Genomic DNA, 14,536 nt, shown 5'->3' on the forward strand with positions numbered 1-14,536 from the left:
CTAGAGATTGAACCCAGAGCCTTGGGCATGCTAAGCACTGTGCTCTGCCCCTCAGTTAAAACTCTAGCACTCCTATATCCTTTTGATGTATTCCCATCTTTCTTTCTTTCTTCCTTCCTTTCTTTCTTTTTTTTTGGGGGGGTAGGGGGTTCCAGGGATTAAACCCACATTCACAGATCCCCAGCTCTTTTATTTTTTGAGGCAGTTCTTGCTAAGATGCTTGGGGCCTCACTAGGTTGCTGAGGCTAGCTTTGAACTTGTAATCCTTGTGCCTCAGTTTCCTGAGTTGCTACAGGCATATACCACTGTGCCTGGCCCCCATCATCTTCTTTCCTTTTCTTTAAGTAATTTGAATTCCTAAATGACCCTTCTAATTCTAATTATGATGTGGAGAATAGGCTTGGGGAAGTCATAAAAGGAAACCAAGAGACTGCTTACTTACATACCTCTTTTTTTAAAAAAAAAAAAAAGAAAGAGTGAGAGAGACAGAGAGAATTTTAATATTTATTTTTTAGTTTTCGGCAGACACAACATCTTTGTTTGTATGTGGTGCTGAGGATCGAACCTGGGCCGCAGGCATGCCAGGCAAGCACGCTACCGCTTGAGCCACATCCCCAGCCCACTTACATACCTCTTGCAGCAAATGAGTTGAGAGATGAAGGTGGTTTGAGCAGTGGTGGCAGTAGTGGATATGGAAAAAATGTGCAGGTTTTAGAGGTAAAACCTATAGACCTTAGGTGTAGATTGAATAAAGTAGCTGAGTGATGAAGTTTGAAGAATGTCTCTCTAACCTGTACACTCAGAAAAATGAGAAATTATACCCCATCTGATTCAAATGTATGATATGTCAAGATCATTGTACTGTCATGTGTAACTAATTAAAACAAATAAAAAAGAAAAAGAGAAAAAAAAAATATCTCTCACATTTCTAGCTTAAGAACCTGGATGGATGGTGAGTGATTTCATTCATGGTGATGGGGAAGATTGGAGATGAAGCAGCTCTCATGTGAAAGATCAAGAGTTCAAGTTCAGAAAAAATCAAATGGAACTTGAAAGTGAAAAAGCAGTCTAGGTTTCATGTTACCTTTACACTTGCACTTCCTGGTACAATATAGATTATACTTGAAGGGATGAGATTCGATGTTACCACTGAGAAAGAAAAGGTACTGCAAAGACAGAGAAACCCATATCGAAGCTCAGCATTTCTCAGTAGCATAGAAAAAAGAGCCAATAAAGGAGACTAGAGAAATAGGAGAGGCTGCAGAGATAGATGAAAACAACCAACCAAGATAAAAGCTGCGGAAGAGAAAAACTAAAAAAAAAAAAAAAGTAAAACTGTTGTTTTGGTTTCAACGTCCCCACCAAAATACATGTTGAAATATAGTCCTCATGGTTAGGTATTGCAAGGCAGGACAAGGTGAGAACTTTATTTTATTTTACTTGGTACCAGGGATTGAACTAAGGAATGCTTAACCACTGAACCATATCTCTAACCCTTTTCATTTTTTAAAAAAATTGAGATAGGATCTCAGTTGCTAAGGCTGGCCTTGAAATTGTGATCCTCCTATCTTGGCCTCCTGAGCTGCTGGAATTATAGGCGTGCACCACTGCACTCAGCAAAGTGGGAACTTTAAAGGCGATTGGGTTAGAAGGTTTTTTTTCCTCATGAATCAATTAATATATCCATGGATTAATGTATTATCAAGAGAGTGGTTTTCTTTTTTTTTTTATTATTTATATTTATTTTTGATGTTACTGGGGATTGAACCCAGGGCCTCACACGTGCTCTGGGTAAGAGCTTTATCCTCTTTTTTTTTTGGTACCAGGGATTGAATCTGGGGGTGCTTAACCACTGAGCAACATCTCTAACACTTTTTATTTTTTATTTTAAGACAGAGTCTCAGTAAGTTGCCCAGGCTGGCGTCAAACTTGGAATCCTCCTTCCTCAGGCTTTGAAGTTATGGTTCCTAGCTGGGTATGGTGGCATATACCTGGAATCCCAGTGTCTTGGGGTTTGAGGGAGAAGGATTGCAAGTTGGATAACAGCCTCATCAATTTAGTGAGTCCCTGTCTCAAAATAAAAAATTAAACAGGCTGGGGATGTGGCTCCGTGTGTAAAGCATCCTTGGGTTCAATCCTCATTACAAAAGACACAAAAGGAAAAAGTAGGGGGTGGGAGGAGGGGTTCTTGCAAAAGCCAGCTGTTGTTGGGCATAGTAGTGTAAGCCTGTAATCTCAGTCTGCTACTCTGGAGGCTGTGGCAGGAGGATTCTAAGTTTGAGGCCAGTCTGGACAACTTAGCAAGACCCTGTCACAAAATTAAAAAAGCAAAAAACAAGAAGGATTGGGAATGTAGGTCAGTGGTAGTGTGCGTCCCTGGGTTCAAACCCTAGTGCTGAGAAAAGAAAGAAAGAAAGAAAAAGAGAGGAGAGGAGGACGGAAGGAAGGACAAGAAAGAAAGAAAAAAGGAACCTGTCTCTGGTTAGCTGGTTCTGTCTCTCCATATGGTGCCCTGCATCATCCTGGGACTCTGCCAAGTCTGTATTACCAAAAAGGCTCCTGGCAGATGCTCCTTGATCTTCAACTTCCTAGACTCTGGATCTGTAAGGAATCCATTTCTTTCTTGATAAGCTCCCAGTTTGTAGTATTCAGTCATTACAACAGGAAATGGACGAAGACAACCTAATGTAGAATGAAAGTCTCTCCTGACATGCTCACTGCCTGGCATCACTTCTGGCTTCCTGCCTTCCCACACTACTGTCCATGGGAGACCATGTTCTTTTTTGCCAGGGAGAAGAAGGGGAAGAGCTTTCCACAAGAAGTCGTTGATCCTAGCTAGCCCTGACAAACACCCTTCCTTGTATTCCTGTTCTCCGTCTGGTATGTTCATTACTTCTCTTTCTTCCCCGTAGGCTCTCAAAGTTCCTTGACAGAGGGTCTGGGTTCTTTTCCTGTTTAACATGCAGCTCCTTCACAATATGGCAAAGATTTTGTGGTCTCCACCTACCATCATCTCTCTGGAATTTTTTTCCCTGGGCTTCCCCAGAGACTCTTCCCTATCTCATAAGTGTGAATACGTTTCATCTTCTTTTCCCTCTACTATGAAGCCATGCATTCCATTTTGATTATATTGTTAGCTAATAAGGTATAATAAGTTCCTTTTCTTCTTCTTTTTTTTTTAAAAGCAACTTTTGAATGAAAAAAGAAAGGCTTCAAGTTTTAAAGTTTAAAAAATCATGTTTCCTGTAGTTTTTAATACACTAAATCTGGATTTAAATTTAAATTGCAATGAGCATTCATATATCAAGGACTCTTGAGAAGACTCACAGTAAAGCAGCTATTCTCAAAATATTTTTTACAGCCAGGCATGGTAGCACATGCCTGTAATCCCAGTGACTCTGGAGGCCGAGGCAGGAGGATCACAATTTTTAAGCCAACCTGGCAACAGTGAGACCCTGTCTCAAAATCATAAAAATGGCTGGGGGTGTAGTTCAGTGGTAAATCACCCCTGGATTCTATCCCCAGTACAAAATAAAGAACAAAAAAATCTTTTTAGTCTCAGGAAATGCTTAAACTTTTGGAAGGGGCAGGCAGGGTGTACTGTGGATTGCTCAAGGGCACTTGACCACTGAGTCACATCCCGAGTCTCTCACACAGACACACACACACACACACACACACCTCTTAAGTTGTTGATGAGCCTTTATTTTATTTATTTATATGTGGTGCTGAGAATCAAACCCAGTGCCTCACACATGCTAGTCAAGTGCTCTACCACTGAGCCACATCCCCAACCCTTTTTTTGTATTTGTCTCACTGAGTTGCTTAGCACCTCCCTGTTGCTGAGGTTGACTTTGAACTCGTGATCCTCTTGCCTCAGCCTCTCAAGCCACTAGGATTACAGATGTGGGCCACCATCTCAAGCTTATACTTTTAAAGTTAGTGAGGAACCCCCAAATATTCCACTTCTATGGGCTATATGTACCAGTATTTGTCAGGTTAGAAATTTAAACTGAAAAGGTTATAAATTATTAATTAGATCATTTAAAAAAAAGAATGTGAATCTCATTACATGCTATTTTAGAAAGAGTCCTGTCAGGAGGCAGATATTATACTACTTATTTGAAGAAGCAAATTCTAATATAGAGAATTATTAGCTGATAGAAGATGGTTCAGTACTATAAAAGGTAGAAGAAAACTCCAACATGTCCAGACATAGCAGATGCAAAATTCATTGCTATGGTTTGAATGCATCTCCCCGAAGTGCACATACAGTATTTTGGGATCATGGTGTCTCCTTTGCTAATAAGTACCATGTGTTGTACAGTCAATCCCGGGAGTTAGCAGTGTTGAGAGGTGGGGACATTTAAAAGCTGATGGGTCAATACTGTGACTTTGGGGATGGGTTAGTTATCTCAGTGCTGGTTCCTAATGAAAGGATGAATTAGGACTCTCATTCTCTGACTTCCTCTTCCTTAGGATGCCTTCTACCATGTTATGATGCAGAAGGAAGGCCTTCACCAGAAGCAGACCTTCCACCTTGGACTTTCCAGCCTTTAAAACTGTGAGCCAAAGACATTTCTCTTCCTTATAAATGACAGCCTATGGTATTGTTATAGTTGCATAAAGAGGACTAAGACAACCATCTCCTCCCTCTTGAGAGAGAGTGGGCAATAAAAGAGCCACAGACTAGGAGAGGACTACTCCCAGGACTGAGATTCAGATCCTCAAAGAGACGCTGATAGCGAAAAGAAACTTGCCAGAGGGACTGGACCTCCTCGGATCTATAAACCATTGCTGGTGGAGAAAGCATTGCCTGGGGGGTGTAACTGGAGTCCAGCTGTGAATAATAATAGAGCACCAGAGTCCAGAAGCCCTAGGTGTACCTGCGGCTGTAGCTCTGCAGTGTCCCTCCAGTGCCCTCTATTGACCAAGTTTATCATTTCGCCATTTGGAAAGGAGAAAGTTTTTCCCTTTAGGCCCAGCTCCACTATCACAAAGAAGGGCAAAGGAAAGTGGATTTCTAGTCTAGAGGAGAAACGGATCATTAGCACACATTATCAATATTTCATCAATATTTTAATCAAAGTAACAACCCTCCCCAAATAGTGAGAATGAGGTAGTTTTACATTGTTGCAAATATCTTTAACGTCTGGCATAACTTCAGACAGCTGGATTGCATATGTATTTTTTTTAAAGATTAAAGATTGTTGTGGGTATTTTTTACGCTGTACTAAAACGGTGAGTACAATACAATAAAAGATTTTGAGAAGGGACTACATTTACATAGTTTTTATTACAGAGTATTGTTATAATTGTTCTTTTTTATTATCAGTTATTATTAATCTCTCATTGTGACTAATTTATAGATTAAATTTTATAATAGGTATGTATGATTTTTCTTTTTGTGGTGCTGGGGATGGAACCCAGGGCTTTGTGCATGCAAGGCAAGCACTCTACCAACTGAGCTATATCACCAGCAGATAATAGGTATGTGAGTGTAGAAAAAAATCAGCAATATATGGGGCTAGGTACTGTCTGTCCATGGTTTCAGGCATTTACTGAGGATATTGAAGTATATTGACCTGAATAGAAGGGAGTCTTCTGCATTCTCCATAACATCATCCATCTTACCAGCTTTATGTATAGGGAAACTGTCAGTCTCATAGTAATATATATAAATCTTCCAACCATTTTTTTTTTTTTTGATACTGGGAATTGTAGCCAGGGGTGCTTTACTACTGAGCTACATTCCAGCCTTTTCCTTTTTTTAAATTTTGAAACACAGAGTCACTAAATTGCTGAGGCTGGCCCTCAACTTGCAACCTTCCTGCCTTAGCCTCCCAAGTTGCAGAGATTACAGGCGTGCCCCACCATGCCTGGCCAAGTCTTCCAAAACTCTAATTTCTGCTTGAAATGTTAAACTTTGGCATTGTCAATAAACAGCATCCATGGTTTCCTTGAAGTGATAGGTTTACTATTTTCATTTTTGAAAAAGTGTTTACCAACTATTCATGTCTGAAAAAAGCAATTTGTTCCTCCATGGTTCTTTTAAGAAATGGTGGTCCATGACAGGTGTGACGGTGACTCGGAATGCCAGCAAGGAGGCCAGACTTAGCAGCTTAATGAGATTCTGTCTCAAAATTAAAAATAAAAAGGAACCCGTGGTTATACCTGTAATCTCGGTGGCTCTGGAGGCTGAGACAGGAGGATCACAAGTTTGAGGCCCTATCCAACTTAGACCCTGTCTCAAAATAAAAAATATAAAAAGGGCTAGGAAAGTGGTTCAGTGGTTAAGTGCCTCTGGGTTCAATTCCTGGTACCATAAATAAATAAATAGGGCTGGGGAGGCAGCTCAGTGGTAGAGCACCCCTGGGTTCAATCTTGATGGTAGGGGCGGGGTGGTGGTGGTGGGAGGCAGTTCATTTAAAAGTGGATAGGTGGCACTTCAAAAATCACTTAAGGTACTTTTCTTTAATTCAATTATCTTATTGTGGTAAATATGAATGTCTCACTTTATTACACAGAATATTCAAAAAGACATCTAATTTTACTGCTTCATCAAGATCACTCTTAAGTAAAACTACATTTAAAAAGAAACTGAGGGCTATGTTTGTAGCTCAGTGGTAGAGCGCTTGCCTTGCATGTGGAAAGTGCTGGGTTCAATCCTCAGCACCACATAAAAATAAAATAAAGATATTGAGTCCATCTACACCTAAAAAATATTTTTAAAAAAACTGTATGTGTGGCGGTAAAGAATATAACTACCGTGCATGTACAATATACAATACTATAGTACAGTTTGGTGTCTACATTAGGGTTCTCCAGACAAAATAGGATATGAGAAGGGATTTCTTAGGAGAATTGGCTCATATAGTGGAGGCTGACAAGCCCATGATAGACTACCTACAAGTTGGAAAACCAGGGAGGCAACAATGCAGCTCAGTTCAAGTCTGAAGGCCTCAGAACCAGGAAGTCCATGGTGTAACTCTCAATCTGAAGCTGTAGGACTGAAAGTCTGGGCAGACAAAGGCAGGAGAACCTGCTGTCCTGATGTCCAAGGAGAGGAACAGAACAAGGTTCCAGTCTTGGAACAGTGAATGTGCCTTTTCTCTGTCTTTTTTGTTTTTGTTTTTGGTACCAGGGGTTGAACTCAAGGTCACTCAACCACTGAGCCACATCCCCAGCCCTATTTTGTATTTTATTTAGAGACAGGGTCTCACTGAGTTGCTTAGCACCTCCCCGTTACTGAGGCTGGCTTTGAACTCTCAATCCTCCTGCCCCAGACTCCCAATCAGCAGGGATTATAGGTGTACATTCCCGCACCAGACTCCTCTGTCTTTTTGTTCTGTCTGGGGTTAGTAAATTGGATGGTGCCTGCCCACATCAGGTAAGGGCAGATCTTCTTTACACGGTCTACTGATTCAAATGCCAATCTCTTCCGGAAACTCTTATGGACTCACCCAGAAAGAATGATTTACCAGCTACCTGGATATCACTTAGCCCACTCAAGTTGACCTCCAAAATTAACCATCACAGCAGTGTCCCTGCTCTGATTTGTCCTGAAGCCCCAGCAAGAGGGCTTTTGCATCATCAGTGGAAATGCCCAAACTGTAAAAAATTAAATAGCATTAAATAAAAATAATTAAAACACCCAAATGCTTCTTGAGATGGTCTCAGATACTAACTGGTAGACAGACTCCATTTCAGTAACCACTGCAATAAAGAAAATTGCTTTCCTTTGTTTCTTTTTTTTTTAATTTTTAATATTTATTTTTCAGTTTTTGGTGGATACAACATCTTTGTTTGTATGTGGTGCTGAGGATTGAACCCAGGCCGCATGTATGCCAGGCGAGCGCACTAGCGCTTGAGCCACATCCCCAGCCCTTTCCTTTGTTTCTTTCTTTCTTTCTTTTTCTTTTCTTTTCTTTTCTTTTTTTTTTTTTTGATACAGGCACTTAACTACTGCTCTACATCTCTAGCCCATTTTAGCTTTTATTTTGAGACAGAGTCTCAATAAGTTGCTCAGAGCCTCACTAAATGACTGAGGCTGGCCTTGACTTTGTGATCCTCCTGCCTTAGCCTCCCGAGTCATTGGGATTACAGGCATGTACCACTGCCCAGCTGCTTTGCTTTCTTTAAGCCAGTGTTTCACACATTTCCTTTATCAGGAACATGACACATGGCATTCATTAACATCCCACAAGGGATGCTTTGTGAAAGACAAGTTTTGGGAAACTGCTGAGTCTGCTCTTTTGCCCGCTATCTTGCACTTTCCTACAAGGGCCAGTTTTTAAGAGGGTCACCTCTTTAATGGTGTGCACACTTTCCTATCAGAAAGAAAAATCCCTCTGCACTATCTTCTCTTTTTCAGGAGTTAGAAAGCATACAGGCTTTGTCTCCTGCTTCAGTACAGTTAAAGCATGCTTATTTAGTAATCTTATTTTTTGAGGGTGGGGGGACAGGTACCGGGAATTGAACTCAGGGACATTCAATCACTGAGCCACATCCCCAACCCTATTTTGTATTTTAGTTAGAGACAAGGTCTCACTGAGTCACTTAGGACCTCAATAAATTGCTGAGATTGGCTTTGAACTCATAATCCTCCTGCCTCAGCCACCCGAGCTGCTGGGGTTACAGGTGTGCTCCACTGTGCCCAGTTTATTTAGTAATCTTAAGTTGAGGCCCACATATAAGACCTTAGACCTGGACCCGAGAGGTCTAGTAGGAGACACAAGCATGAAACAAGTTACAGCAAAGAGCTGTCAAGACATATTGGTCGGGCTTTCCACCTCACTTGTGGATAAGCTTCTTGGAGTCAGACTACAGAGGTGAGTCATGACACATCCAGGCTGCTCAGAGGAAGGGAAGAAAAAAGTGTTCCTGATGAGAGGAAGCACGTGCTTACACTGCATTGGTCAGACATGATTCCCATTCACGCACTTGCAGGAGAACTGCTTTACCTACACTGAGGGCAACTGCTGGTGGAAACACCTGACCCCATACCACTGGCCACTGCTGATTGGACAAACAACAGAAAGTTGATCCAAGAACAGCCAATCCTTTGGCCACAGTAACCCTTATAAAGAAAAGAAAAAAGGAAAGTCAGAGGGTCCAAGGACACTGCAGAATTGGAACTGAGAACCTTGGAAAGAGAAGGCAAATTAACCATGGCACTGTTTTAGACATTTGCTGTGTTACCAATGAATAAAGTGACATGGTTAGCATATCTGAGGAACAGCAAGAAGGCCACTGTGGATGTAGCTGAGGAAGTAAAGAAACGGCAGATGATGAAGAATATGGGGAGTTGGGGGAAGATCACTAGATTAGTTAAGCTTTGCATTACTACCAGAAAATACCTGAGGCAATTATAAAGAGAAAAGGTTTTTTAGCTCACTATTCTGATGGTTCCAGTCCAAGATCATGTGGCATCCATGCTTTGGGTTTCTGGTGAGGCACTGGCTGGCAATGGCAGGGGGTACATGGTGGAGTGAACTGTTTACCTCATGAACCAAGAACAACAAAGATCCCCTGAGAGACTGGGTTCCACAGTCCCCATTAAGAGCACACCCCAATGACCTCTAAAGGCCCCACATCTTAAAAGCCCACAGCATTTCCCAACGACAGCATCCTAGGAACCAAGTCTCTAACATATACCTTGAGGGACACACTATTCTATTCAAACCACAGCAATCACCTAACTACACGCTAATGAGATCTAACAAGTTCCCACTTAATGTTAGTCTATCTTATTCTTGGGCTATACTGTAGGCCTATAATGGGAGCTTGCATAAATGTATGAAATATGATATGTCAAGAGCTTTGTAATGTTTTGAACAACTAATAAAAAAAAAATCCCAAGGTCTGTATACACACTACAGCATAAAAAAGTAATAGTTTAGATTACTTTCTTTTACAGATAAACAAATTACAATTAGCATTTTTCAAAATTTTCATATTAGGATGGAGTTTTCTGTTTCTACAAAATACATTTCTGGGGCTGGGCTCAGCATGCCTATAATCCAGTGACTTGGGAGGCTGAGGCAGGAGGATCGCAAGTTCAAAACTTATTGAGACCCTGTCTCAAAAAAAAAGGGGGGGTGCGGGGGATGTGCCTCAGTGGTTCAGTACCCATGGGTTCAATTCCCAGTACAAAAAAAAAAAAAAAGTTGGGATTTTGATGGGGATGGTGGTGACTTTGTATATAGCATTGGGTAGAATTGACGTCTTAACCATATTAAGTCGTCTAGTCTATGAACACAGAACATCTTTTTCTCTTTTGTCTCATTTCTCTTTAACAACAGCAACGTTTTGCATTTTATAGTTTACAAGTCTTTTACTTCACTGGTTTAGTTACTCCTAAGTATTTTATTCTTTGTGATGTTATTACAAATGGAATTGTCTTCTTAATTTCCTTTATGAATTATTTATTGTTAGTTAATAGAAACAAAACCCATTATTTGTGTGTTAAAGTGCTAGAACTCATAAACAAATATCTTCTGTTTACAAAAATAATTTTACTGATTTTTTTTTTTTTTTACAATTTGTATGGTTTCTTTTGATTTTATTGTTGGTTTTGTTTGTTTGTTTGCTTGCCTAATTGTTTTGGTTAGAACTTCATACCTCAAAATTGCTCTTTAGACTGCTGAGGAGCTTCCCTTTTCTCCTCCAGTTACTGAGTATTTTCATCACAGTTGACCCTTTAAAGGTTTTCTCCATCTTGTGGCTTATCTCAGATAGACAAAGAAACCTTGAGTGTGTTTGAAAATGGGGAGCCACAGAACAATACAAGTTGTGACTCCTAGATTTTTACTTGTAGATTGCTGTCTACAGCAGTGGGATTTGTTATTTAAGAAATAAACTTTACTATGTGGATTCACCTATCATAGTACTAGTACTACTTTAATGCAAAAGAAAGAGGGTAATTTCCCAAATATATAAAAAGCTCTTATAAATCAATGAGAAGAAAGACTAAAATCCTATTGGAAAAAATTAAGCATAGGATCTGAACAATTAATGGAAAAATTCAAAAGGCTTTAAATGAACAAAATATTCGATATCATAATGGGAAAAGCAAATCAAAAAAAGCAAATTGTATTAAATTTTTTTAAAAAAATAAAAACACATTGAGGCTGGGATTGTGGCTTAGTGGTAGAGCGCTTGCCTAGCATGTGCAGGGCCCTGGGTTCGATCCTCAGCACCACATAAAATAAATAAATAAAGTAAAGATATTGTGTCTAACTACAGCTAAAAAATAAATATTAAAAAAAATAAAGACACATTAATTCTTAATGTGAGATTTCCTCTATTTTGGAAAAAAATGTTTAAAACTACTGTATCAGTTTGGGTTCAATTAGTGAAGCAAACCATTGTGAATAGAAAAAGCAATTTCTATGGCAAATACACCTCAAACAATTGTGGGAGTCTATGTAGATTATGCAAAACTATTGCCCCTTTGTCTGGTATAGGGACTGAAAACAAAATGCTCAATTCTGTCTGGTAATCAGAAAAAAAAAAAAAAAAACTGGGTATGACTTGGGAGGAGAGAAACCACAAGGTCAAACTGGTGCCCACAAGTATCTTTTTACTGTTTGCAACTGTGATACCAGTGACCTTCAGGAAAAGCTGATGTTCTTTCCATGAAGAAGATCTCTCTCTCTCTCTCTCACTCACACACACACACACACACACACACACACACACACACACACATATGCCTGGTCTGATTGCCAGAGAATCTGAAGGAAGAGAAGAGCAGGATTTGGAGGAACTTCTCTCCACACCAAGGCAAGCCAGCTAATCAACATTTGGGAGTGCTACCATGCCTAACACAAGTTGCTGAGCTGCTTCCCTTCAGCCTTTTGAATCCTGTTCAAATTTCCCTGGTGGTCAATCCTAATCTGGAGCTATAGAAGAAAGAGAATTCTAAGAAACAGAACTCCCGTTTAAATGAATTAAACTAAGCCAGTGTAACCACAATGGAAGATGTGAGAAAGACGGATTGTCACTGTTAGAAGTAGCCTAAATTCATGTAATTGTATAAAATACTTTGATCTTGCAATTCTACTTCTAGTGACTTACTTTATAAAAATACCCTCACATATGTGACATGACAAATGCAAGTTTATTCATTGCAACATTATTTGCAATGACAATATTATGAAAACTAATGCTTATCAATGGAAGATTGGTTATTAAGTTGTTATATCAATATAATGGAAGGAAAGACACATGAAAGATCCTCAATCTAACATTTTCATATTGTTAGAAATACAAGGTATAGGGGCTGGGGATGTGGCTCAAGCGGTAGCGCGTTCGCCTGGCATGCGTGTGGCCCGGGTTCAATCCTCAGCACCACATACAAACAAAGATGTTGTGTCTGCCGAAAACTAAAAAATAAATATTAAAAATTCTCTCTCTCTCTCTTTAAAAAAAAAGAAATACAAGGTATAGAACAATGTACAATATGCTACCATTTATATAAAAATATATTAATATTTGTGTGTACATATATGCATCATATATGTGTGTATACATATATGTATACATATCACTTGATGAATACTGAAAATATCAGTGGAAATTTGTTGATAGTATGAGTTGCCTCCAAAAGAGTATCTTAGTTGCTGAAGGGAACAATGAAATGGAGATATTAAAAATATTGGGCTGGGCCAGGTGCAGTGGCTCACACCTGTAATCCCAGTGGCTCAGGAGGCTGAGGCAGAAGGATCATGAGTTCAAAACCAGTCTTAGCAATGGCAAGGCAGTAAGCAACTCAGTGAGACCCTGTCTCTAAATAAAATACAAAACTGGGCTGAGAATGTGGCTCAGTGGTCGAGTACTACCCTAAAAAATAACAGTAATAATATAAGCCAGGCATGGTGATACAATCCTGTAATCCCAACAAATTGGGAAGCTAAGGCAGGAGGATCACAATTTTGGGGCTGACCTCAGAAACTTAGTGAGACCCTGTCTCAAAAGAAAAAATTAAAAGGGCTGGGATGTAGCTCAGTGATAAAGCAACCTTGGATTCAATCTCTAGTATGAATAAATAAATAAATAACAAAAATTCCTTTCAATGAGAATATTACATTCATTTCTTCAAAATTGTTCTTTTATCTAATATATACCTCTATGTGAAATTAAGATCTTAAAGAAAGTCTAGTACCTGTATTATTATTATTATTATCATCATCATCATCATCATCATCATTCTTCTTCTTTTTCTCCTTCTCCTTCTTCTTCCAGAGGGGGGACTGGGAATTGAACTCAGGGGCACTCAACCACTGAGCCAGATCCCCAGCCCTATTTTGTATTACAGGGTCTCACTGAATAGCGTCTCGCTTTTTGCTGAGGCTGGCTTTGAACTTGTGATCCTCCTGCCTCAACCTTCCAAGCTGCTGGGGTTACAGGTGTGTGCCACCATGCATAACTACCTATATTTTTTAATATGTAAAATGTACAATACAATGTACCTTTATATACATGTACTAAAACTATAATGAAAAATCTTTTTGTGGTTAGGTTTTTTTCATAAACCTTAGTATACTGAAAATTTGTGGAGTTATGACAATTGCTGAATTTCTCCCTAAGGGGGTTAGTCTCTGTAGATGTACATAAAAACATGCACACAATTACACACACATACAGAATTTTTCATTAAATTACATAAAGCATAGAAATAACCTCTTATCTCTAGGAAATATGAAATACATGGATATATTAAATGTCGGAGACCTTTTTGGCAAATTTGGAGAAGCATATATTTCAATCATACCCTTTCATCAAAGATCAAGAAGAAATTTATTAGGTTCTGAATGTTCCTTAAATCTTATACAAATCTGTTTCCTAAGAGGGCTGATAAAGATTTCATTTCAAATAATGGTGAGATTGTCATTATTTCACCCACTTGTTCATCTCTTAATGTCCAAGATGAAAAAATAAATTTTAAAGTGCTAAGCCTTCGTAATAAATCAGAGAAGACTTTGGCTCTGTTAGACAGTTATTTGAACATCTTGAAGACATACATAAATTAGAGTGAGTATTACAATAAGCATTCCATCCACTGTTTAATAAATATGACGTGTTGTGATGTACTGTCAAGTGAGGTTGGGAAACATTGGAAAGAATCCACTGCTTTAAAATTAGCCTAATTCATGTATGAGAAATGCGGTCTAAGCCTTACCACATGCATAAACTCGAACATGTATAACCTCTTTGAAAATCAATTTCCTCATCTTTAAAAAGGGAATGTTGACATCATCCAAAATGATTTTCATGCGGATTCAATTATAGAAAATGCAAAGTTGTAGCTATCTCAGGTGTTATTATTTTTGAAAACTTGGACTTTTTTCCCCTAGTCTTTTCAGTTTTGTTCTTGCCAGAAGAAAAAAATGTAAAAATTCTGAAACAAAAGGAATGCAAATATTCACAATTTATTTTTCAATGTAAACAATAGTAGAATCAATTATTCATTGATAATGTATTTGAGACATAAAAGATCCCATTCAGATGACCAGTAAACCAAGTAATATGG

The sequence above is a fragment of the Marmota flaviventris genome, chromosome 16 (assembly GCF_047511675.1).
Source record: "Marmota flaviventris isolate mMarFla1 chromosome 16, mMarFla1.hap1, whole genome shotgun sequence".
NCBI lineage: Eukaryota > Metazoa > Chordata > Mammalia > Rodentia > Sciuridae > Marmota > Marmota flaviventris.